Below are 25,599 nucleotides of genomic sequence, written 5' to 3' on the forward strand. Positions count from 1 at the left end.
AGTAGTAAATGGTCAGCATGTTTACATTCATGAAAATGGGCTCTCTGCCTACCTTGGTGGAAGATGCTGCAAAAGACTTTGGTGAGATACGACTGCTTTAGACAGTAGGTTGGCCTGTTAAGTTTAATCTCTAGAAAGCGTGTTATGATTTTGTTTTATACATAACCCTTCCCCCATCCTTTATCCTAGCTCACCATCTTTTGAATCATTGTTAATAAACGTATTGCTGTTTACACTATTATAACGATGTGCTGTGATATTACGTGCTGCTGATCCTGAGTGGAATCAGACAAGCTGGTGAGTACATTGTTCCTTTGGGACAGCAGACCTGGTATTTCTGTGAGTGTTCAGTAGATAAAGGGCTGAACACTATTTGGGGGAAAGTTTCAAGGGGATTTGGGGTTTACGTATTGTTAACCTGCAAGGCAAAGTATGGGCTGGCACAGTGTAGAGGAGACTGCTTGTGTGGCTAACACGCGGGTGGTGTCAGATCTAACACCCAATTAAGCACAAGCAAGTCCCCCTTTTGCTGGAGGCACGGGGGGAGGGGGGGTTACAAGGTGACTAACAGTCCTGGGTATTCCAAGACTGTCACAGTGTCCTACCTGCCTTTCCATGCAATACACATAATCCCTTACTAATTTTTCTCATTTTATGATTCAAATGTCCCTCCTGATTGAAAGTCTTTAAGTCTATTGATAATTCAACCACCTCTTAAGTAAAACAGATGCATATAGAAAACACAATTCAATTTCCAACTCTGCCACTGACTATGCAGACCTTGTGCAAGCCATTTAATTTCACTGTGCCTCAGTTGTTCATGTGTAAAATGGAGATAATAAACCCCACCCTTTGATTGTCTTGTGTATAAGCTCTTTGAGACATGGAATGTTTTTAGTAGGTGTATTAAAAGCACCCACAAAAATGGGCCCCCATCTCAGCTGGGGACGATTGTAATAATTGGAGCAATGCAGGCCTACTTTAATTGTTAGCCTAACTGGTGAAAAGTGGGTAACATTTCATGAAATTAATACACCAGGCCTCCAGGCCATACCATAATACAAATAATAAATATTAGTATCCATCTTAAGATGAGTGTGTTATGTGTGACAGTATGGTGACCACATCCGTCTCAGTTATTTTTCCTACTTTCTTACGTGGCATATACATCTCCTTTGGTTGTAATGTAAGAAATTATAATGGGATAGATAGCTTGAGTCAGATCTTGGGCCTTTCTTACACCCCTTTAACCTGCCATTTTGGAATTTCTCTGGCATAGTGGGCCATGCCCCTGCATTCCCCGTTACTCTCCCATCGAGGTGTGAGCAAAGCAGAAGTGTCAGGATAATCTCTGACTGCAGACAGCTTCTTTGTGACTGTTGTAACCCAGTCTAATTTAGGGTAGCCCTGAGGCTGCTTTACATTATGCCAAAGGCTGCCTTGGCCCCAGCCAGCCCCAGGTTGGGGAAAAGCTAAAGTGTCTTAAACCTACCTTCTCCCCTCCTGAGCTGAGTCAAGGAGTAGCTGGTGGCGATTGTTGTGATTTTAGAAACCTAACTACGCAAAATGTTCACAACAGAACTTGAAACCACATAAAACTTGTCTAGTTTTGTGACAAAACTCAGACCAGGTACACTGAAATTCACTGAAATTCACAATTTTCTTTTTCTTGAGCAGCAGTGAAGCGACTGTACCCTGCATGAGGAAAGTTGAAGAAGTGAAGAAGGTGTTGCTCCAGTGGTTTAGTCAGACAGAAAGCTGGCAAGTGCCCATCATTGTAAAAATCCAGCAATTCAGCAGGAGTTAGGGCTTTCAGATTCAATAAAACTAAGAATCCATGTTGTACTGAGACTAGAAAGACAATCGTGGCACAATTGTGTGGCCTATACAGATGATGTGGAAATGGTATTTCCTACTTAGAAAACACAGAGCCAGCTAATGGACTAGGGTATCATGGTTTATTTTAAGAATTGTAATGACTCCCTTGTCCTTCATTGTGTCATGAGCATTTTAGATGCAGACAGTGATGAACAAGCAGTTACGCTGGCAAAGACTTTGACCCCACTTGACTTGATGCACCTGAAAAAGAAGGCATGGAGCCATAGGAACAACAGCCACAACTGCCAAATGTTACACGCTGTCAGCTTTCACAGTTCTTTGTCATATGTCAAAATCTGGAAAAGACAGATTTCTGATAAAAGGTATTTACGTTCCTCAGATTTCAACCTTTATGTAGACATTCAGTATCAGCACTTACCCCAATGTCAAAAGGAGGAAATGGATTCAGAATTGTGTGCGCCAAGTGGAAAACAGAAAAGTTTCAGATGAAGGACACAAAGGTGATTGACGTCACAGCAGTGAATCAAACTCTTCAAATCAAACACACCCCAGGCTACTCAAGGCTGTAAGATTAATCACATGCATAAATGTTTTCAGGATTAGAGCCTAGGTTTCCTCTTGGCTTTATGCAGTTTAAATGGCTTAGATGGGTTGCAATCTTATAACATTTTCTATCAAATCTAAATGGTCATTTGTGTGAAGAGTGTGTGAAAATAGGCACACAAATCCATGTCTATTTTTGCATACTGTTAAAAAAAATTAGGCCCATAATGTTTAATTGCTCTCTAACTCACAATTCCCCTTGTGTGGTTGCCTAATGATTAAATATATTAACCTTCACTATAAACCATGTAGGAATATTGATCTATCAGCGTGTCTTTGGTCATACACTGTAGTAAGGCTCCATTTATAAATATTTAATCGTAGAATCATAGAATATCAGGGTTTGGAAGGGACCCCAGAAGTCATCTAGTCCAACCCCCTGCTCGAAGCAGGACCAATTCCCAGTTAAATCATCCCAGCCAGGGCTTTGTCAAGCCTGACCTTAAAAACCTCTAAGGAAGGAGATTCTACCACCTCCCTAAGTAACGCATTCCAGTGTTTCACCACCCTCATAGTGAAAAAGTTTTTCCTAATATCCAATCTAAACCTCCCCCACTGCAACTTGAGACCATTACTCCTCGTTCTGTCATCTGCTACCATTGAGAACAGTCTAGAGCCATCCTCTTTGGAACCCCCTTTCAGGTAGTTGAAAGCAGCTATCAAATCCCCCCTCATTCTTCTCTTCTGCAGACTAAACAATCCCAGCTCCCTCAGCCTCTCCTCATAAGTCATGTGTTCTAGACCCCTAATCATTTTTGTTGCCCTTCGCTGGACTCTCTCCAATTTATCCACATCCTTCTTGTAGTGTGGGGCCCAAAACTGGACACAGTACTCCAGATGAGGCCTCACCAATGTCGAATAGAGGGGAACGATCACGTCCCTCGATCTGCTCGCTATGCCCCTACTTATACATTCCAAAATGCCATTGGCCTTCTTGGCAACAAGGGCACACTGCTGACTAATATCCAGCTTCTCATCCACTGTCACCCCTAGGTCCTTTTCCGCAGAACTGCTGCCTAGCCATTCGGCCCCTAGTCTGTAGCGGTGCATTGGATTCTTCCGTCCTAAGTGCAGGACCCTGCACTTATCCTTATTTAACCTCATCAGATTTCTTTTGGCCCAATCCTCCAATTTGTCTAGGTCCTTCTGTATCCTATCCCTCCCCTCCAGCGTATCTACCACTGCTCCCAGTTTAGTATCATCCGCAAATTTGCTGAGAGTGCAATCTACACCATCCTCCAGATCATTTATGAAGATATTGAACAAAACCAGCCCCAGGACCGACCCCTGGGGCACTCCACTTGACACCGGCTGCCAACTAGACATGGAGCCATTGATCACTACCCGTTGAGCCCGACAATCTAGCCAGCTTTCTACCCACCTTATAGTGCATTCATCCAGCCCATACTTCCTTAACTTGCTGACAAGAATATTGTGGGAGACCGTGTCAAAAGCTTTGCGAAAGTCAAGAAACAATACATCCACTGCTTTCCCTTCATCCACAGAACCAGTAATCTCATCATAAAAGGCGATTAGATTAGTCAGGCATGACCTTCCCTTGGTGAATCCATGCTGGCTGTTCCTGATCACCTTCCTCTCATGCAAGTGCTTCAGGATTGATTCTTTGAGGACCTGCTCCATGATTTTTCCAGGGACTGAGGTGAGGCTGACTGGCCTGTAGTTCCCAGGATCCTCCTTCTTCCCTTTTTTAAAGATTGGCACTACATTAGCCTTTTTCCAGTCATCCGGGACTTCCCCCGTTCGCCACGAGTTTTCAAAGATAATGGCCAATGGCTCTGCAATCACAGCCGCCAATTCCTTCAGCACTCTCGGATGCAACTCATCCAGCCCCATGGACTTGTGCACGTCCAGCTTTTCTAAATAGTCAGTCAAGACTTGCTGATTAACAGATGTGATAAGCATGAGTAGTATGTGCTATAGATGGTTATAAACACATCAGTAGAAGATGTTATTGATTGTTGTAAACCAGTGATATTCTGACTCAGCCTCACGAGCGCAAATGGCTCTTTAATGGTTCTCCTGTGGCTCTTTGCTATATATGGTATTAAAACACTGTGATTTATTATTAACCAGTCAGGATGCTTTCACTATATAATTAACCATTTGTAGTTAATAAAAATAATACTTGGTCAGTCATTTTGCTGTGAGAATAACATACGTATGTACATGAAAACTAAATATTTCCTCTGTCATACTGTTTAAATATAAATATGTAATACTATAATAAATGAAACAATGAATTCACACTAATGTGGCTCATTTAGTGTTGATGGCTAATTTGGCTCCTGAACCACTGAGGTCTGAGTATCACTGTTATAAACCAAGCAATTGGACACTAACAATCTATAAACAATTCATTAAAACATCATCATTAACCCTTTATAAAACTATAAAATGGAACCTTAATAGCAAGACTGAATCTTCTATAGCAACACATCACCAAAGTATCTCAAATGCTTTATATAAAAAATCGTGTTTGTACCTAAGTTATCACACCTTTTGCTCTTTCTGTATTTTCACATCAAATAAAAATATACAGTAGTTCCCTGCTCATAAATTTTACTTAAAAATAGAATAAAAAAACAGCCTGTCATTAATTGTGTGATTTAGGGCAAGTCACTTAACCAGCCTGTATCTCGTTTCCCCCCATGTATAAAATGGGGATAATAATGCTTAGCTTGATAAAGTGCCTTAGGAACCTGGGATAAAAGTATTGTTATGAGTGTGTCTTGATTGTTACAATTGACCAATCTCTGCTGTACAGCCAGTGTTGAAGGAGGTGAGAAAATGCTATGGTGCCCTTGATTTCAAAACCATTTTTTAGAAATCACAGCTTTCCCTGGTTGGGAAAACATGTCAAAGAATAATGGCAATTCTTATACCACCACCAGATTAGAGGTCTGTTTCTAATTTTGGATTTCTATGAGACTGGTGATATGAGAAATATAATGTGTCGTCTGAACCAATCTAAGCTATTGTGCAAACAAACTGTCACTATAAGGAAATATTCTGGATTAGGCATATTGAAAGCCGTGATCCATATAGTATCATCTTGTTTGCGGCTTAGTTGTTTTTGTTGCTGTCACAATGAATGAACATAACGTATTGTACTGGTCTCTGTGTACAATTTTGCTAAAGTAGTATTAATTTAGAATGCCAAAAACAATTAGAAAGTGAACGGATTTCTTTTAGTGTGCCTCACTACAGGAAATACAAAAAGGTGCTTTAACTAATAATTTGAAATCAGGTGAATTTAAAAAATAGAAAGAGAATAGTGAGTAAAAGGTCTTCAGCATCGGTCCTGTCCCATTACAGGCTTTGGGTCTCAAAAGTATTACATAAGGTGCATTGAGTTATGAGATCCAAGTCATATTTGGCTAGAGGACTAGCTATGTTTTTGTAATAGCAAAGGTACAGCACAACTAGGCATATATTTTGTACATAAAGAGAACTGAGTTTATTTTGGCATTGTGCAAAAAAAACCCTAAATCATTCATCCTCACTTCAGTTTGAAGAGTTTTTGTCTCAAGCAAGAGATGGTTATTTATTTTATTTCTACTTTGCAAAACTGGGGGAAAAAATCAGGGCATTTTGTGACCTTTGTTGCCAGGCTTGCAGAAGGATGGCAAAATGGCTGAGGTGTTTGTGAAACTGCCTGAGAGTCTGCAATGCAATTGCACAATTGTACAAAATCCTAAAATGAGTTCCAGTGTAATGGAGCTGCTAAGCAGGGGGCTACAACTCCCATCAGCCCTCTCCCAATTGCACACACCTTGTTCCTGGCCAGGTAAAGAGAAAGGTCCCGAACCAGGAAGTGGCTGGATTGAGTTTGAGAGTGGCAGCTACATGGCAAGCCATAAGCTGGATACAGAGTAGATTCTCCAGGAACTGTAGGCAGAGCCTTATGTGGAACAGGCTGTGACTGCCGGACATCACAGTTGGAGGAAGGTGTGTGAGGGACTTATGGGGGAGCAGCAGCAGCAAGGCAGAGAGCCAGTGCAGAGGGGCCACAAAGAGAAACATTAACTGAGCCCTTAACTGGAAACCCACAAACTCTTATTTGCTTGACTAGAGACCGAGGCACAAGGCCTGAAGAGCCCTCGGTCTCTCCTGGACCTCCCCCCCCAGGGAATTAAACAGCAATTGCCCTTACTCACTGTGAACTGTAACTGTTTAAAGTCTCTGTACCTAAGGTATTTGCTACCCTTCCTTTCCTGACAGGCCTAGTAAAATGCCCTTTCCCTTAGCCATGCATCTGAGTGGTTATTGGGTCCCACCCAGGCTAGAACCTACAAGGCCTGCCTGCTAGAGCATCTACAGTGATTGCCTCCAAGGTGCGATGCACCTGGCACCATAGGGGTTTGGTGTACTCCAGTACTGAGTAGCCTGAATAAGTTACACCAGTTTTGCTGTGAACTGTTTGGGACAGTAAACATCAGAAGCTCTGTCCTTCACTAGAGAGCCGTTAGGTTACTTTGACATCAGGGAAAGTCATACTGTTCTTATGCCAGAGCACATCACTGACCAGGTTCTGCTTTCCAGCCCCTTTCAACAAGCAAGTTAGTCCCTGGTTCTATATCATTTTGAAATCAATGGGAAAACTCCCATTGACTTGAATGCGGCAGGATTGGAGCCTTAGAGTTAAATTGTGGTCAAATTGAAACCAATAAGATTTTGCCATTAAATTAAAGGGGTTCAGGGTGCTGACCCTTAGTCTATTTTTTTCCTAAATATTTTCATGCCAGAGATACAGAGAGGTGTTCTCATTGAAACCCAGGGGAGGCTGATCATTAAAGGCGAAACAGTCACACTACAACTATCAGCTATGTGCTGTAGCCTGTATAGTGCTGTACCTCCAGCTGTCACTGGGGATTGCTCATGGAGTTGAAGCTCCTCTAGCTCCTGGAGGTTGCAGTACACTTGGCTTCAGTGGGTCCTGAGGGCTTGCAGCAGTGGGAGGAGGTACGGAGTAGGGAACAGGATACAGGATTCTGGGTGGTAATTCACTTCAGACCCACAGAGGCAGAGCACATGGCTGCCTGCATGTGTGCTCTGCTCACATGTATACGATTCAGTATTCTCCTGCAGACTGAAATTCCAAGGGAGCCAATAAGAATAGGGAGGAGCTGAAATAAAATCCTGGGCCTGAATCACACCCCCACACTTTGGGAAAGCCCATGTCCATCTGCAGCAGCTCTTTGTGGTTGGGGAAGACACTCATATCTGTATCTGAACTTTATTTATTTATTCAGGATGGTAATAAGTCACAGTCATGGTGATAATCATTTTATTTGCGAATCACCATTCTCCCTAAGCTCCATTCATTCCAATACAGATGCTAAATGTAATGAAAACAAAATGCAATAATGATGGCAAATGGAAAAATAGTTTAGCCTCAGTTAATTGCTGCTTTAACACTGCTTAAGTCTCCCTTAGCAGACAATTTTGATGTGTAGTTTGCAAGCAGTTTGTTGTGAGCATTTGATATTTGAAATTCAAAGTGTGTGGTTAGCTGTGAATAGATACATGTGTTACAATGGTCTGCTTCTGTTACCTGTTTCCTCTGAATTTGTACAGAGGTTGCAAATACGAGCATTTGCTAATTTATAACTCACTTTCTGCAGATATTTTCCATTGTTTGCTGTTTTCACAAACATTTCTATATAAACACATTCACTAGCCTATTCACGAATAGCAAACACAAAGGAGGCACAAATACATCAAACAAGCATCACAAACCAGCAAATTCATTTAAAAGTTAGAATGGAGATTCACAATAGTAATCCCTCTCGTTTTCAGTTATGTTCAGTTTCCTGGCCCTGGGTCAGTTGAACTGAACCTTTCCTATCAATAGTGCCCTGCTCACAGAACCTGAAACAGTTTCACTACCAGACCTGGCAAATTTATGAGCAGGGAACTACTGTATATTTTTATTTGATGTGAAAATACAGAAAGAGCAAAAGGTGTGATAATTTAGGTACAAACACGATTTTTTATATAAAGCATTTGAGATACTTTGGTGATGTGTTGCTATAGAAGATTCAGTCCTGCTATTAAGGTTCCATTTTATAAATAGTTTTATAAAGGGTTAATGATGATGTTTTAATGAATTGTTTATAGATTGTTAGTGTCCAATAGCTTGGTTTATAACAGTGATACTCAGACCTCAGTGGTTCAGGAGCCAAATTAGCCATCAACACTAAATGAGCCACATTAGTGTGAATTCATTGTTTCATTTATTATAGTATTACATATTTATATTTAAACAGTATGACAGAGGAAATATTTAGTTTTCATGTACATATGTATGTTATTCTCACAGCAAAATGACTGACCAAGTATTATTCTTATTAACTACAAATGGTTAATCATATAGTGAAAGCATCCTGACTGGTTAATAATAAATCACAGTGTTTTAATACCATGTATAGCAAAGAGCCACAGGAGAACCATTAAAGAGCCATTTGCGCTCGTGAGGCTGAGTCAGAATATCACTGGTTTACAACAATCAATAACATCTTCTACTGATGTGTTTATAAACATCTATAACACATACTACTCATGCTTATCACATCTATTAATCAGCAAGTCTTGATTAAATATTTATAAATGGAGCCTTACTACAATGTATGACCAAAGACACGCTGATAGATCAATATTCCTACATGTTTTATAGTGAAGGTTAATATATTTAATCATTAGGCAACCACACAAGGGGAATTGTGAGTTAGAGAGCAATTAAACATTATGGGCCTAATTTTTTTTTAACAGTATGCAAAAATAGACATGGATTTGTGTGCCTATTTTCACACACTCTTCACACAAATGACCATTTAGATTTGATAGAAAATGTTATAAGATTGCAACCCATCTAAGCCATTTAAACTGCATAAAGCCAAGAGGAAACCTAGGCTCTAATCCTGAAAACATTTATGCATGTGATTAATCTTACAGCCTTGAGTAGCCTGGGGTGTGTTTGATTTGAAGAGTTTGATTCACTGCTGTGACGTCAATCACCTTTGTGTCCTTCATCTGAAACTTTTCTGTTTTCCACTTGGCGCACACAATTCTGAATCCATTTCCTCCTTTTGACATTGGGGTAAGTGCTGATACTGAATGTCTACATAAAGGTTGAAATCTGAGGAACGTAAATACCTTTTATCAGAAATCTGTCTTTTCCAGATTTTGACATATGACAAAGAACTGTGAAAGCTGACAGCGTGTAACATTTGGCAGTTGTGGCTGTTGTTCCTATGGCTCCATGCCTTCTTTTTCAGGTGCATCAAGTCAAGTGGGGTCAAAGTCTTTGCCAGCGTAACTGCTTGTTCATCACTGTCTGCATCTAAAATGCTCATGACACAATGAAGGACAAGGGAGTCATTACAATTCTTAAAATAAACCATGATACCCTAGTCCATTAGCTGGCTCTGTGTTTTCTAAGTAGGAAATACCATTTCCACATCATCTGTATAGGCCACACAATTGTGCCACGATTGTCTTTCTAGTCTCAGTACAACATGGATTCTTAGTTTTATTGAATCTGAAAGCCCTAACTCCTGCTGAATTGCTGGATTTTTACAATGATGGGCACTTGCCAGCTTTCTGTCTGACTAAACCACTGGAGCAACACCTTCTTCACTTCTTCAACTTTCCTCATGCAGGGTACAGTCGCTTCACTGCTGCTCAAGAAAAAGAAAATTGTGAATTTCAGTGAATTTCAGTGTACCTGGTCTGAGTTTTGTCACAAAACTAGACAAGTTTTATGTGGTTTCAAGTTCTGTTGTGAACATTTTGCGTAGTTAGGTTTCTAAAATCACAACAATCGCCACCAGCTACTCCTTGACTCAGCTCAGGAGGGGAGAAGGTAGGTTTAAGACACTTTAGCTTTTCCCTAACCTGGGGCTGGCTGGGGCCAAGGCAGCCTTTGGCATAATGTAAAGCAGCCTCAGGGCTACCCTAAATTAGACTGGGTTACAAACAGTCACAAAGAAGCTGTCTGCAGTCAGAGATTATCCTGACACTTCTGCTTTGCTCACACCTCGATGGGAGAGTAACGGGGAATGCAGGGGCATGGCCCACTATGCCAGAGAAATTCCAAAATGGCAGGTTAAAGGGGTGCAAGAAAGGCCCAAGATCTGACTCAAGCTATCTATCCCATTATAGTTTCTTACATTACAACCAAAGGAGATGTATATGCCACGTAAGAAAGTAGGAAAAATAACTGAGACGGATGTGGTCACCATACTGTCACACATAACACACTCATCTTAAGATGGATACTAATATTTATTATTTGTATTATGGTATGGCCTGGAGGCCTGGTGTATTAATTTCATGAAATGTTACCCACTTTTCACCAGTTAGGCTAACAATTAAAGTAGGCCTGCATGGCTCCAATTATTACAATCGTCCCCAGCTGAGATGGGGGCCCATTTTTGTGGGTGCTTTTAATACACCTACTAAAAACATTCCATGTCTCAAAGAGCTTATACACAAGACAATCAAAGGGTGGGGTTTATTATCTCCATTTTACACATGAACAACTGAGGCACAGTGAAATTAAATGGCTTGCACAAGGTCTGCATAGTCAGTGGCAGAGTTGGAAATTGAATTGTGTTTTCTATATGCATCTGTTTTACTTAAGAGGTGGTTGAATTATCAATAGACTTAAAGACTTTCAATCAGGAGGGACATTTGAATCATAAAATGAGAAAAATTAGTAAGGGATTATGTGTATTGCATGGAAAGGCAGGTAGGACACTGTGACAGTCTTGGAATACCCAGGACTGTTAGTCACCTTGTAACCCCCCCTCCCCCCGTGCCTCCAGCAAAAGGGGGACTTGCTTGTGCTTAATTGGGTGTTAGATCTGACACCACCCGCGTGTTAGCCACACAAGCAGTCTCCTCTACACTGTGCCAGCCCATACTTTGCCTTGCAGGTTAACAATACGTAAACCCCAAATCCCCTTGAAACTTTCCCCCAAATAGTGTTCAGCCCTTTATCTACTGAACACTCACAGAAATACCAGGTCTGCTGTCCCAAAGGAACAATGTACTCACCAGCTTGTCTGATTCCACTCAGGATCAGCAGCACGTAATATCACAGCACATCGTTATAATAGTGTAAACAGCAATACGTTTATTAACAATGATTCAAAAGATGGTGAGCTAGGATAAAGGATGGGGGAAGGGTTATGTATAAAACAAAATCATAACACGCTTTCTAGAGATTAAACTTAACAGGCCAACCTACTGTCTAAAGCAGTCGTATCTCACCAAAGTCTTTTGCAGCATCTTCCACCAAGGTAGGCAGAGAGCCCATTTTCATGAATGTAAACATGCTGACCATTTACTACTTAAGTGCAGATGACAGGGTGTCTTCTCTGTTCCCCAAACAGCAAACCACTGAAGTGTATCTCAAGATAAAGTTCTCCTGTCCCACAGTGTTCTCTTCCTTGTTGACAAACTTTCTATGTAAATGTGCCACCATTATGTTGGCTTACAATGCTTAATTTACCTGCGGATGGTGAGACAGGTGAATAAACATCTTTTGTCTGACAGGAAACCTGTTTCTCCACCTCTTCTGTGATAGAGAATCTAAGACCCATTTTCAGTATACATTCGGAACTTCTTACATAGTATCTGTACGCACATTTCACAGTGATATCACAATGACCAGTGTGATGCTTGCTTTCATTTAAGACCTCCCTCCCGTGACATTCTTTGGTGACCCAGAATGTACATATGAGCATTCAGATATTCTTGTAACCCCCTTGCCAGTAGACATTAACGGGTTAATGGGTCACAGACACACTCAGTAAAAAGTGATAGAGATACTGAAGGAAGGATTAACTTCAGTGCAGTGCTGTGCTAATGTGAGAGGTATAAGTGTGTTGACAATCTATTGAAAGTAAATTCAAATAGGTATTATCCTACTGCGGTGTGGTGACATTTAAAGTACTACTATTGGCTTTCCTCTGTGAAAATCTTGACATTAGACCCCGTTGTTCTCCCAGAACATAGTAAAATGAATCTGGTCAACGTGCCCTTTATTGTTGGAACTAATTTGGTTAATCTTCTTACACTTGGTTTTGGACAGCACAAACAACTACTGTGCCAGCATTTGTAGCCAGATTAACTAACAGCAGAGAATGTCCCTATCTGGGTACATTTGCTACTCTTTGACATTGAGATTTCATGTTTTTCAAACTACACCATTTAATATTGTTATGCAGAAAAGAGTGAATGGCTGCCAGTAGTGGGTCTTGGATCCAAAGACAATCACAGACCTCCTGGGTGTACTTAAGCACTCTATTTCAGATTCACCAGAAGGGGCAATCAAGCCCCTTCCGTGGCAGAAATAGCTGAGGGCTGTGTGGCTACCACTTGAGGCATTAGACCATGGGTCAGGTCAGAGCTAAGCCATGTGGACTCAGGAGTTTCTCTGGTTGTAAAATCAGGGGCTAAGCTGTTGGTGGCAGGCTGTGTGTGTGCTGGAGGCAGAGAAAACCAGGGGAAGGAGCTGAGTGTAACTCTTGAGAGGAGGAAGCAAAGAAACAGACCGGTCAGCCTCACCTCAGTCCCTGGAAAAATCATGGAGCAGGTCCTCAAGGAAACCATTTTGAACCACTTGGAGGAGAGGAAGGTGATGAGGAACAGTCAACATGGATTCACCAAGGGCAAGTCATGCCTGACCAACCAGATTGTCTTCTATGATGAGATAACTGGCACTGTGGATATGGGGAAAAGGGTGGATGTGATATGTCTTGACTTTAGCAAAGCTTTTCATATGGTTTCCCGCAGTATTCTTGCTAGCAAGTTAAAAAAGTAGGGATTGGATTAATGGTGGACAGAAAGCTGGCTAGATTGTTGGGTTCAATGAATAGTGATCAACGGCTCAATGTCTACTTAGCAGCCGGTATCAAGCGGAGTGCCCCATGGGTCGGTTCTGGGGATGATTTTGTTCAACATCTTCATTACTGATCTGGAGGATGGCATGAATTGCACCCTCAGCAAGTTCGCGGATGACACAAGATGGGGGGGAGAGGTAGATGCACTGGAGGGTAGGGATAGGGTCCAGAGTGACCTAGACAAATTGGAAGGTTGGGCCAAAAGAAATCTGATGAGGTTCAACAAGGACAAGTACAGAGTCCTTCACTTAGGACGGAAGAATCCCATGCTCTGTTACAGGCTGGGGACTGCCTGGCTAAGCAGCAGTTCTGCAGAAAAGGATTTGGGGATTACAGTGGATGAGAAGCTGGATATAAGTCAGCAGTGTGCCCTTGTTGCCAAGAAGGCTAGTGGCATACTGGGCTGCATTAGTAGGAGCATTGCCAGCAGATCGAGGGAAGTGATTATTCCTCTCTGTTCAGCACCGGTGAGGCCACATCTGGAGTATTGCGTCCAGTTTTGGGCCCCCCACTACAGAAAGGATGTGAACAAATTGGATTTTCAGGCTTTTTAAAATCCAAACTCAAATTTTTCAAATAGAATCTCTGTGGATCCCTAAAATTTGGGGTGCCCTAGCTCTGGATCTGAAATTGGCACTGCATGCTTGTTTTTAAAGGAAGTATTAAAAGATCAAGTAGTTATTCTGTATTTTTATTGTATTGTTTTAATAAATGTATTGTGGATGTTTAAAGAGTGATCTCACATGTGGAACCTAAAACATATTGGTAATTATCAGTCGTCTGTCTTAAAAGAAATGTAACATTATTCACAGCTCTTAAATCAGTATTGTTGATGGGAACAAGCTCTTTTGTTAGGAGTTTGCCCTCAGATTCTTCAATAAACTGGTTTACTGAAGTGAAAATATGTTGAAAGCAAGGAAATTCATACCTGCTCTTGAGATGAAAAATTGCTCATTGCTTGTTATTGCACATTAACACGCTTTCTAGAGATTAAACAGGCCATTTATTTAGATGCCTGAATATGGACTTGGGAGTCTAACTTTCAATACCTCTTTGTAAAAGAAATCTGGCAATTTGTCCTTTGGGTGCCTATCATCATGCTGCTGCCATTATGCAAAGTGATGAAGTGACAAGCTAAGATGCTAAAATGCCAGTACTTTGCCAACCATTTTAAATGGCAGGGCACCTGCCTTTTCCAGATGCTTCACAGATGGAGCCATGTGGAACCTTCAGCAAATAAAGTCACACAAAAAATTAACCTTACGAAGAACTTGCGAGGTTCACTTAGGTTTTCTCAAGAGCAGCCAAAAATAAATAACGCTATAGATTTATCACTCCCAAATACCTTAACATTTTTTCATGCAAATGAACCCGCCGCCCATAAGGACACTGCTTTCTCCTAAATAACCTGGATTTTGGAAAAGAAAACAAATTGTTATTTTCCAGCTGTTTAATTTTTACTAGCATGGCATCAATGGACAAGTTGCAAGAGCTCTTCCTAGCAGAGAAATGCTTAACAGACTTATAACTGTATGACAATATATGGGTATCTAAATCCTATGCTCTGCTTTGTAAATTTTCACCATAATTATATGGAAGTGATAGGAACAGCATGCCTGTCATTATGCAAAAGTGAGTGAATGCAGAGAACAATTTCAAATAAATTCATTTTTACATGAGCCATTTAGAGTACTGTAAGCTGTTTCTAGAAAAATTTTACCTACTCCTACTAAAAGCAGTTCTGGTATCTTTAGGTACCTCTTAACTATTGGTGCAGTTTCACCTGAACTGTAAAGAGAGGGGCTTACATCTGCCTGTTCTGTGATTTGGTGCTTCAGTGTCTATAGCTCAAAGTTACATTGGCCTTTTGGCTGCTGTGTACCACATTGCAAATTCATGCCTAGCGTGCTGTCCATTTGAAGCCGTAAGGATCAAATCCTGCTCCTCATACTCACATCTGCAGTCCCACTGAAGTCATTCACTTGAGTCAGGCACAGAAGATTTGACCCTGTTACTTTTGAGTTGACTACTTTCCCATTTTTTCCCCTTCCATGAATTACGTAGCGCTTAAAAATTCCAACTGAAATTGTATCTCCCCTGTACTAGGCATCTGCAATCCACCACACATTGCTGGAGGTGCAGCAAAACTGGGCATCTCAGGCGTGACACTCCTCTCACTCCAACCAGTTTTACAAGAATGTAATTCCATCAACTTCAACTAAAGTACTCCCAGTTTGGCACCAGTATGAAAAGGGTATTAGGACAACCCTTTGTATCCAAAAGAAAAAGGGTTTAAGCAACATTTGACCTAGACTTCAGCTGCAGTTTTCAATTTAACTCTAAAGCAACATCTGTGCCAATAGCACAAACAGAAAGAACTTCTGGCTCAGAAAAGTGGATGTTCAGTTATCAAATGACAGCATAAAATACTTTGCAGTTCTTTAGCATTATTCACCTATCTCCAGGTGCTTCCCAGAAATGGTTAAGTGCCACTGCTTCCATTATACTGATGTGGTCACAGAAGTATGTCTACACTTCGAGCTCGGGGTGTGATTCCCAGCTTGAGGAGACATACTCATGCTAGCGCTCATCAAGCTAGCACACTAAAAATAGCATTGTAGCTCTGGTAACACTGACACTAGCAATAGTGGCATGGGCTAGAAACTTGAGTACATATCCACAGGGTCCTGACAGGTTTGTACTCAGAGCAGCTAGCCCCTCACCACTGTCTATGCTACTGTGGACGCACTACTATTTTTGGGGTGCTAGCTTGATGAGAGCTAGCACAAGGAGGTCTCCTCAAACTGGGAAGCACACCCCCAGCTACAAGTACAGATATACCCTGTGGCAGAAAGAGAGAGAGGAGGGTCCAAATTTTCAAAATTGGCTTGTAATTGTGGGTGCCTCAACTTTTGGGTGCCCAATACGGGTTGCCAGGTGTCTGGTTTTTGACTGGAAAGTCCAATAAAAAATGGACCCTGACAGTGTCCAGTCAGCAGTGCTGACTGGACACGAGAAGTCTGGTTACCTGCAGTAACTGGCCTTTGCCACTGGGGGGCAGGAAGAGCAGCAGCTGCTGCTGGAGCCTGGAGGAGCATTTAGGAATGGATCCAGTGGTAGGGGTGCTGATGGCTTCCCTTTCTTACCCCAAGCACGGCTCCTGCTCCCCTGCCCCACTCACCCCCTCATCTCTGCTCAATTGGCCGGGGGAGGGAGGTGGAGCAAGCAACAAGTGACAGTGGGGGTGGGAAGAGAAGCAAGAGGCGGGGCCTCGATGGAAAGAGCCAGAGCAGGCAGGAAAGGTTCCAGCATAGGGTGACCAGACAGCAAATGTAAAAAATTGGGATGGGGAGGTAATAGGAGCCTATATAAGAAAAAGACCCAAAAATCAGGACTGTCCCTATAAAATTGGGACATCTGGTCACTCTATTCCAGTGCTCAGTGTCCGGTCTTCACACATTCAAAAGTTGGCCACACTACCAACACTAGATATAATAGAATAGCAGGGTTGGAAGGGACCTCAGGAGGTCATCTAGTCCAACCCCCTGCTCAAAGCAGGACCAATCCCCAATTTTTGCCCCAGATCACTAAATGGCCCCGTCAAGGATTGAACTCCACAACCCTGGATTTAGCAGGCCAATGCTCAAACAACCGTGCTAAAGCAACTGCTGCCCCGTGTGAGGACTATCTAGGACTTGATTTTCAGAGGGACTCTGCATCCACAACTCCTACTGAAGCCGAGTGAAACTGGAGTGCCTAAGTCAAGAAAAGTCAAGCCCAAGCAGCCTGCTTGTCAAAGGAGCTGAGCGTCTGCACTTCTTCTAGACTTCCACGGGGTTGGCGGGTACACAGCACTTCCTAGAATCAAGCTCTAAGCCCAACATGCGGCCCCCGTGGGCTCACTGTGCGGCCCGCGGGGGGTGTAGGCAAGCGGCAGGGTGGGGCAAGCCAATGGCTGGTGGTGAAGAGGCCAGTGGCAGGGGGCAGGTGAGCTGGCGGCGGGGGAGGGGGACTGAGGAGGCAAGCCAGCGGCGGGAGGCGAGGTGGAGGTGGGGGGCTGGCGAGCCGAGCAGGGCGGGCAGTGGCGGCAATATCGGATTTACCATGGTGCCACTGGTGCCAGGCCCACGGGTACAAAGGGGCCCCAGCCTGGTCCGCTCTTCTCTGTCCCCCTCCTCTCTCCTGTGGGGGCAGAAGCTTGATGCTGCCGGCAGCTGGGGCTCCTGCTGCGGCCGGGCTCTGCTGGCAGCCAAGCTCCTCCCCCGCCTCTTACCCAGCATGCTACATTCCCTCCCCTCCCCCTCTCCCTGCCGCTGCTTGCCGGCAGGAGGGAGGGGGAAGAGCGGACCCTCAGCATGCTTGCTGCTCTGGGGAGGGGGAGGAGGAGGAGGAGAGAGCGTGGCCTTGGGGGAGGGGCTGGAATCGGGGCATACCCCCTCCAGCCCCTGCCGTGAGCACCCCACGACCCCAGCCCCCTGCGCCCCCCTCACACACCCCAAGCCCCCTACCCTGACCTGACCCCTGAACCCCCTCACACCTCCCCAGCCCCCTGCCCTGACTTCTGAACCCCCCTCACACCCCCCAGTCCTCTGCACCCCCTCACACACCCCCAGCCCCCTGCCCTGACCCCTGCACCTCCCCACATCCCCACCCCAATCCTGAGCACCAAACAGGAGCTTCCCCAGGTAAGCACTCCACACCCAGCCGGCGGGTGGGGTGGTGAAGAGGCCAGTGGCTGGGGGGTAGGTGGGGGGCTGAGGCGGCAAGCGGCGAGTTGGTGGCTGGAGGGGGCATCCATTTTCAGTATTTTAATTTTTGTTACTGTGTTGTACTTAAAGTACTGTACAGGATCTTTTCAGGGGGAATAAGGCAAAACGCCACATTTATTAGTACTACATGTAATAATGAACACTATCATGTGCATATGATATAAATATCACACTCATGCACTCACATACACACACACAAACACACTCCGTCTTGCTGTTGTTACCAACGAGTTGCTCCCCTTAACTTCATTGGCCAGGTGAGTTAGATGGGGGAGGGGTGGAGCCGGGCTTCTGCCGATCCAGATCGATGCTCCGATGTTGACAAGATGAAACCTAGGGTTCTTTGCAAGACACTTCACTTTTATAGCAGCTTCCCTCTTATGCAAATCTCCCAGATTCAAAATCTGGGACTGTGTGTGTTGGTGTGGGCTGGGGGTTGTCCCAATGCTGCAAAGAGGGTGTTGCCAAAGGAAAGTGCTTGCTTCTAACCCCCGAGGCTGTCAGTATGTCTGCTCTTCTCTAGTCAGCCCACTTGACAAGTTTGATTGTGCTAGGTTGTCCTTGACAAGTTTGATTGTCCTTGGCTCCCATCACCTCTCATAGAATCATAGAATATCACGGTTGGAAGGGACCTCAGGAGGTCATATAGTCCAACCCCCTGCTCAAATCAGGGCCAATCCCCAATTAAATCATCCCAGCCAGGGCTTTGTCAAGCCTGACCTTAAAAACTTCTAAGGAAGGAGATTCTACTACCTCCCTAGGTAACGCATTCCAGTGTTTCACCACCCTCCTAGTGAAAAAGTTTTTCCTAATATACAACCTAAACCTCCCCCACTGCAACTTGAGACTCCTTGTCCTGTCCTCTTCTACCACTGAGAATAGTCTAGAACCATCCTCTTGGAACCATCTCTCAGGTAGTTGAAAGCAGCTATCAAATCCCCCCTCATTCTTCTCTTCTGCAGACTAAACAATCCCAGTTCCCTCAGCCTCTCCTCATAACTCATGTGTTCCAGACCCCTAATCATTTTTGTTGCCCTTCACTGGACTCTCTCCAATTTATCCACATCCTTCTTGCAGTGCGGGGTCCAAAACTGGACACAGTACTCCAGATGAGGCCTCACCAATGTCGAATACAGGGGGACGATCACGTTCCTCGATCTGCTGGCTATGCCCCTACTTATACATCCCAAAATGCCATTGGCCTTCTTGGCAACAAGGGCACACTGTTGACTCATATCCAGCTTCTCGTCCACTGTCACCCCTAGGTCCTTTTCCGCAGAACTGCTGCCAAGCCATTCGGTCCCTAGTCTGTAACGGTGCATTGGGTTCTTCCATCCTAAGTGCAGGACCCTGCACTTATCCTTGTTGAACCTCATCAGATTTCTTTTGGCCCAATCCTCCAATTTGTCTAGGTCCCTCTGTATCCTATCCCTGCCCTCCAGCATATCTACCACTGCTCCTAGTTTAGTATCATCCACAAATTTGCTGAGAGTGCAATCCACACCATCCTCCAGATCATTAATGAAGATATTGAACAAAACCGGCCCCAGGACCGACCCTTAGGGCACTCCACTTGATACCGGCTGCCAACTAGACATGGAGCCATTGATCACTACCCGTTGAGCCCGACAATCTAGCCAACTTTCTACCCACCTTATAGTGCATTCATCCAGCCCATACTTCTTTAACTTGCTGACAAGAATACTATGGGAGACAGTGTCAAAAGCTTTGCTAAAGTCAAGAAACAATACATCCACTGCTTTCCCTTCATCCACAGAACCAGTAATCTCATCATAGAAGGCGATTAGATTAGTCAGGCATGACCTTCCCTTGGTGAATCCATGCTGACTGTTCCTGATCACTTTTCTCTCGTGTAAGTGCTCCAGGATTGATTCTTTGAGGACCTGCTCCATGATTTTTCCAGGGACTGAGGTGAGGCTGACTGGCCTGTAGTTCCCAGTATCCTCTTTCTTCCCTTTTTTAAAGATTGGCACTACAATAGCCTTTTTCCAGTCATCCGGGACTTCCCCGGTTCGCCACAAGTTTTCAAAGATAATGGCCAAGGGCTCTGCAATCACAGCCGCCAATTCCTTCAGCACTCTCGGATGCAATGCGTCCAGCCCCATGGACTTGTGCACGTCCAGCTTTTCTAAATAGTCCCTAACCACCTCTTTCTCCACAGAGGGCTGGCCACCTACTCCCCATGCTGTGATGCCCAGCGCAGCAGTCTGGGAGCTGACCTTGTTCGTGAAGACAGAGGCAAAAAAAGTATTGAGTACATTAGCTTTTTCCACATCCTCTGTCACTAGGATATTGCCTCCCTCATTTAGTAAGGGGCCCACACTTTCCTTGGCTTTCTTCTTGTTGCCAACATACCTGAAGAAACCCTTCTTATTTCTCTTAACATCTCTTGCTAGCTGCAGCTCCAGGTGTGATTTGGCCCTCCTGATTTCATTCCTACATGCCCGAGCAGTATTTTTATACTCTTCCCTGGTCATTTGTCCAATCTTCCACTTCTTGTAAGCTTCTTTTTTATGTTTAAGATCCGCAAGGATTTCACCGTTAAGCGAAGCTGGTCGCCTGACATATTTACTATTCTTTCTACACATCGGGATGGTTTGTCTCTGTAACCTCAATAGGGATTCCTTGAAATACAGCCAGCTCTCCTGGACTCCTTTCCCCTTCATGTTATTCCCCCAGGGGATCCTACCCATCAGTTCCCTGAGGGAGTCGAAGTCTGCTTTCCTGAAGTCCAGGGTCCGTATTCTGCTGCTTACCTTTCTTCCCTGTGTCAGGATCCTGAACTCAACCAACTCATGGTCACTGCCTCCCAGATTCCCATCCACTTTTGCTCTCCAAGGGTTGCAGCTGTCTGGAGGTGCCTGCCTTCCACGCCTTCCTCATTCACACCTCATTCATTCAACAGGGCAATTGATTATAAAGTGGGGAGGGGGGAAGGGGAGATCTTATTCTACTTCTAGAAAAAATACATTTTTCTTTTACCTTAATTATACTACCTTAGGGGCCTGCTATAACATAGTACCAAGGTTCAATACAAAGTCATATAAAAGTTATACAAAAATGCATAATGCAGAGATTTATCTACAAGTGCATTGGATTGATTGCTGTGTGCAGGAATAAAGTGACCCTTGGGTCTTTGAATGAGGCTTTATACTTGGGGAAGGCGAGGGGGCGAGCAGCGAGCTGGGGGCAAGCGGGTGGGCAAGTGGCGGGTGGGCGAAAAGGTCAAGCAGTGAGCCAGCAGGGGATCTAGGGGCGGGCATGCAGGTTTCTGGCAGGGGAGGGAGGAGATGAAAGGAGGCGAGTGGTGGGTGGGGGATTGACTAGGAGGGACGCAGCAAGCCAGCAGGGGCTAGGGGGTGAAGAGGGGTGTGATGGTGGGGCTGAGCGAGGATGGAGGGGGTCCTATTTTACTGCTGTGATCTGGTCACCCTATGCACGCCGTTTCTTTCCCCCTCTACAGGCTTACACACACCATCAGTGCCTTGTTAGTGTGCCATGTGCCGTTAAGATCTCTCTTCTCTTTGTGTGTGACTGAGAGTGTTTCCCTTGTGTGTGAATTTATTCAATACAATCTAGAGCTTCATAATGGATACCATGAGAGAAAAGAAAAAGAGAAAAATAGAATCAGAGCACAGAGTTTTTAACACTGAATGGACGAATAAATACTTATGTACTGTTTCCAAAGACAAAATACTGTGCCTCGTGTGTAGCGAAACATTAGCTGTTCCAAAAGAATACAACCTTTGGCGGAACTTTGAAACTAAACATCCCAATCTCGCCAAATTGAACCCAAATGAAAAATAATTAAAGCAGCCAATTTAGCGAAAAACCTTTGTGAAGAACAGCAAATTTTCTAGAAAGTGAGCACTGAGAACGATACGATTACTAAAGTAAGCTTTCAAATTTCTAAGGAAATTGCTGCTGCTGAGAAATGCTTCACAGAAGGCGAGTTTTTAAAAAAGTATCGATGGCTGTATCTGAGTTATGTCCAGAGAAGAGGGGAATATTTGAGAATGTCAGTCTATCACGCATGACTGTACAGAGAAGAATAGCTGACTTTTCCACCAATCTAAGTGACCAGTTAAAGCAGAGAGTCAGTGAATTCTGCTTTTACTCCCTAGCTATGGATGAAAGCAGCGATTTAAAAGACACTGCTCAAATTCTTATTTTTATTAGAGGTATTGATAAAAACTTTGAAATTACTGAAGAACATGTGCTCTATGACAGGTTGCACAACTGGAAAAGAAATCTCCAGTAAAGTGATAAAGTGTATGAATGATAAATAGAGATTAGATTTCACAAACTTGGTGGTCATTTGTACGGATGGTGCTTCAGATATGTGCAGAAAAAATGTTGGAGCAGTTACTCTTCTTGAAGAATTTTTGGGAGATAAATCACCAAACATCACTGCATTATATATCAGCAGGCTTTGTGTAGCAAAGTCTTAAAATTTGAGCATGTAATGTCAGTGGTAGTTTCCATTGTAAACTACATCCGTTCTAGAGGATTAAAACATAGGACATTTTGAGCTTTTCTTGAAGGGGTAGACCCCGAGTGCAGCAACTTTATCTACTGTATGGAAGTGAGGTGGTTGAGTCGAGGAAGAGTGCTCCAGTGTTTCATTGCTTTGAAAGACGAGGTAGCAAAATTCCTAGAAAATAGGCCAATAAAACTCCCAGAGCTTGAAAATGAGTCCCTGGAATCAAGATCTCTTTTTCTTTTGTGATATTACAGCACACCTGAATTATCTCAACATTCAACTTCAGGGAAAAAAAATCAACTTATATTTCAAATGTGTGCAGCAGTGAAAGCTTTCAAAATGAAACTGAAACTTTTCAGAAGTCAGCTGTCAAAAGGCAAAATGTGTCACTTTACCACTTGTGCATAGCATATCCCTCAGCACAAACACGCCGTTAGAAGAAAAAAAATACGCAAAGCACATTAATCTTTTGATTGAAGAATTTGACAGAAGACTTACTTTGTCTAAAGAAGACGACATCCAGTTGAAGCTGACTGAATATCCCTTTTCTGTGGATCCAGAGGAAGTGCCACTAGATTTGCAGTTGGAGGTTATTGAACTTCAATGTTCGGCAGCTTACCGAAATAAGCACAGAGAAAGCAGCCTGCAAGACTTCTACAAAAGTCTGGACAATGAAAAATACAAGAATCTTATCAAGTTGCACTGCAAACGTTCAGCATTTTTGGAAGCATTTACATATGTGAACAAGCATTTTCCATCATGAACATGAATAAAAACAAGCAAAGTTCTTCTCTGACTGACGACCATTTGGAAGACATTATGAAAATATCCACTTCAAATATGACCCCCAAATACGACAAGCTTGTTGCCGAAGAGAGATGTACCATCTCTCATTAAGTTTGCAAGGTAATTATGAAAAGTACAAATGTTTTCTTTCAACGGAACAGGTGTTTTTCATTTTTCCATGATTCATTAAAAAAATTAAAATTAAAAAAACTGTTTGCTTTAATTGAAAAATTCTTAAAGTATTACCCCTCCCCCGACCTTCCTTTTCGGCCCACAGCTGTTTCGGCAGGGCGGTGCTGAGGAAGGAGGGTTTGTTTCCACAGGGCAGGTGGCGCGGGGGCAGGGGGTTGTTTCGGTGGGGCCAGGCGGCGCTGGGATGGGGGGGCTTCAGCGGGGCTGGGGGGTTTCGGACCTCAGCTCTTTTCTTTGGAGTAATATGGCCCTCGTCGCTTTATGAGTTGTGAAGGCCTGCTCTAGGTGTTGAAAACTGTACCCAAAATTAGAGGCCTCTTGAAAATTTGATCCTAAGTGACTTTCCCAAGATCACACAGTAGATCATTTGTAGTGAATGTAATCCTGATCTCCTGACTCCAGTTCTAACTTTCAGATAATACTCTTTCCCCTGTCTCACATGACCCTGGTGTTCTCAAATTCTTGTTATTTTGAAAACCTAAGAAACTAACTTTTTGAGAGGTGTTAAGGAAAAGTTAGCACATGTGACTCCATTTTGGTTTGGGGCCCACCACTGTCTAAAAGCAAGCACATCATGCACCAGGAGGAGTGTTCCTTAGATACTGCATTCCTGTGAAAATCCTCCTCCTTGTCTCCAGCCTGCCTTGACTCCTGGTATCTGTTCTTTGTCTGTCTCTAACTCCCTATCTCCTGGCCTTTGACGTGAGGCCTCCCATCCTGATAATAAAAGTTACTGATGCATGGCTTTAGGACTATGCTTTGTAATTAACATACTAGTTTAGCACGAGGAATGCACCAAGCAGGGATAGGTGATAGATAAGAAAAGGGTTTGTTTATTGGCTAAGGTTTCCGATGCACAAGGGCAACATGCTTTGCTAAAAGGTATATAACCTTTGTATAATCTGTATTCGGGGTCCCCTCCTGGCTAGTAGGGGGTCACCATGCTCGAGCATAATAAACTTGGTGTTTTTTGGGAACTCTGCAGTTGTGGACTTTATGTGCCTCAGCCTAGATTCGAACTGTGCGTGACCTACCAGGTGTAATTCGTAGCATTTGTGTGCATGTCCTACCAGGTGTAATTTGTAACAGTTTTGGCGACCACGAAGGGACTCTAGGCTTGCCCCAACAATCCAGACTACACTCCTCCTCTCGGACAGCTCCAGCCGGCATAGGGTGAGTTCACCTTTGAAAACTCCAAGGAGGAGGGGTGTGAGCTGTCGCTTAGGCGATAAGGTGGCACATTTGGTGTCCTTTTGGTAGCCCAATATGGGTTCTGGGCAGAGTGTAAGTAAGGGGACCCCTTTGGCTGAAATTCTCGAGAATTGGGGGAATATTTCTGGTACCCATGCATTAGGTTAAAAAAAAAAAGCTGTAATCTTGTTCAAGGTTGAGTGGCCAGCACTAACAACTCAAACACCTTTCGAATGGCCACTGGATGGTTCCTTTGCTGGGGAAAAATTAACAGTGCTTAGGAAAAGGCTGGAGAACAAAGCTCCAGCCCAGATGCATTATTGGTATGTGTGGGACAACTGGGCTTATGCGCATGCGAAAGGACGTCCTCTTTCCTCCTCCTTTTCTTATTCATCTCAGGGGTCTCCAGCCCCGCTCTGTGCTACGCCTGCTTCTGCTCCTCCTCCGGCTTACCCTCCGCTTTCTGACTTATGCCCGTCACCTCCTTACTTGCCAATTGGCCGTGTGTTCTGTCCAGGTGACAAGCCTCACGGGGGAGCACTCGGGTAGCCCTTGTGAGTGAGAATATTTAAGAGAAGAGACCAGGAGGGCTGGGGGGCTAGTTAAGTAGCCCACCCTCCTTGTTAAACTCGTAGTGAAACAAAGCTGGTGCTCATGGAAGGGACAGTTCAGAGAAAAAAAACAGGATCGGGCCCAAGCAGGCAGGCAACAGATAGAGAGATTGGAAAACAGGTTAAAAACTTGGAGGTCATAGTGAAAAAGGAGGAGTAAATAATTACAGGAA

At 43.8% G+C, this 25,599-nt stretch overlaps 1 long non-coding RNA gene across 1 annotated transcript in view; it reads right to left on the reverse strand.

The window, feature by feature from the left end:
• Positions 1-13,097: 13,097 nt before the first annotated feature.
• The window catches only part of LOC311515033, a 30,218-nt gene continuing 17,716 nt past the window's right edge, over positions 13,098-25,599 (reverse strand). Inside the window, exons 3-4 of the long non-coding RNA XR_014710033.1 lie at positions 23,145-23,310; positions 13,098-13,193 (exon numbers count right to left, since the gene is read on the reverse strand). This is a non-coding gene — a long non-coding RNA (uncharacterized lncRNA). The remainder of the gene's footprint in view (positions 13,194-23,144; positions 23,311-25,599) is intronic.

Source organism: Lepidochelys olivacea, assembly GCF_965140295.1.
Source record: "Lepidochelys olivacea isolate rLepOli2 genome assembly, chromosome: 1".
Classification (NCBI taxonomy): Eukaryota; Metazoa; Chordata; order Testudines; family Cheloniidae; genus Lepidochelys; species Lepidochelys olivacea.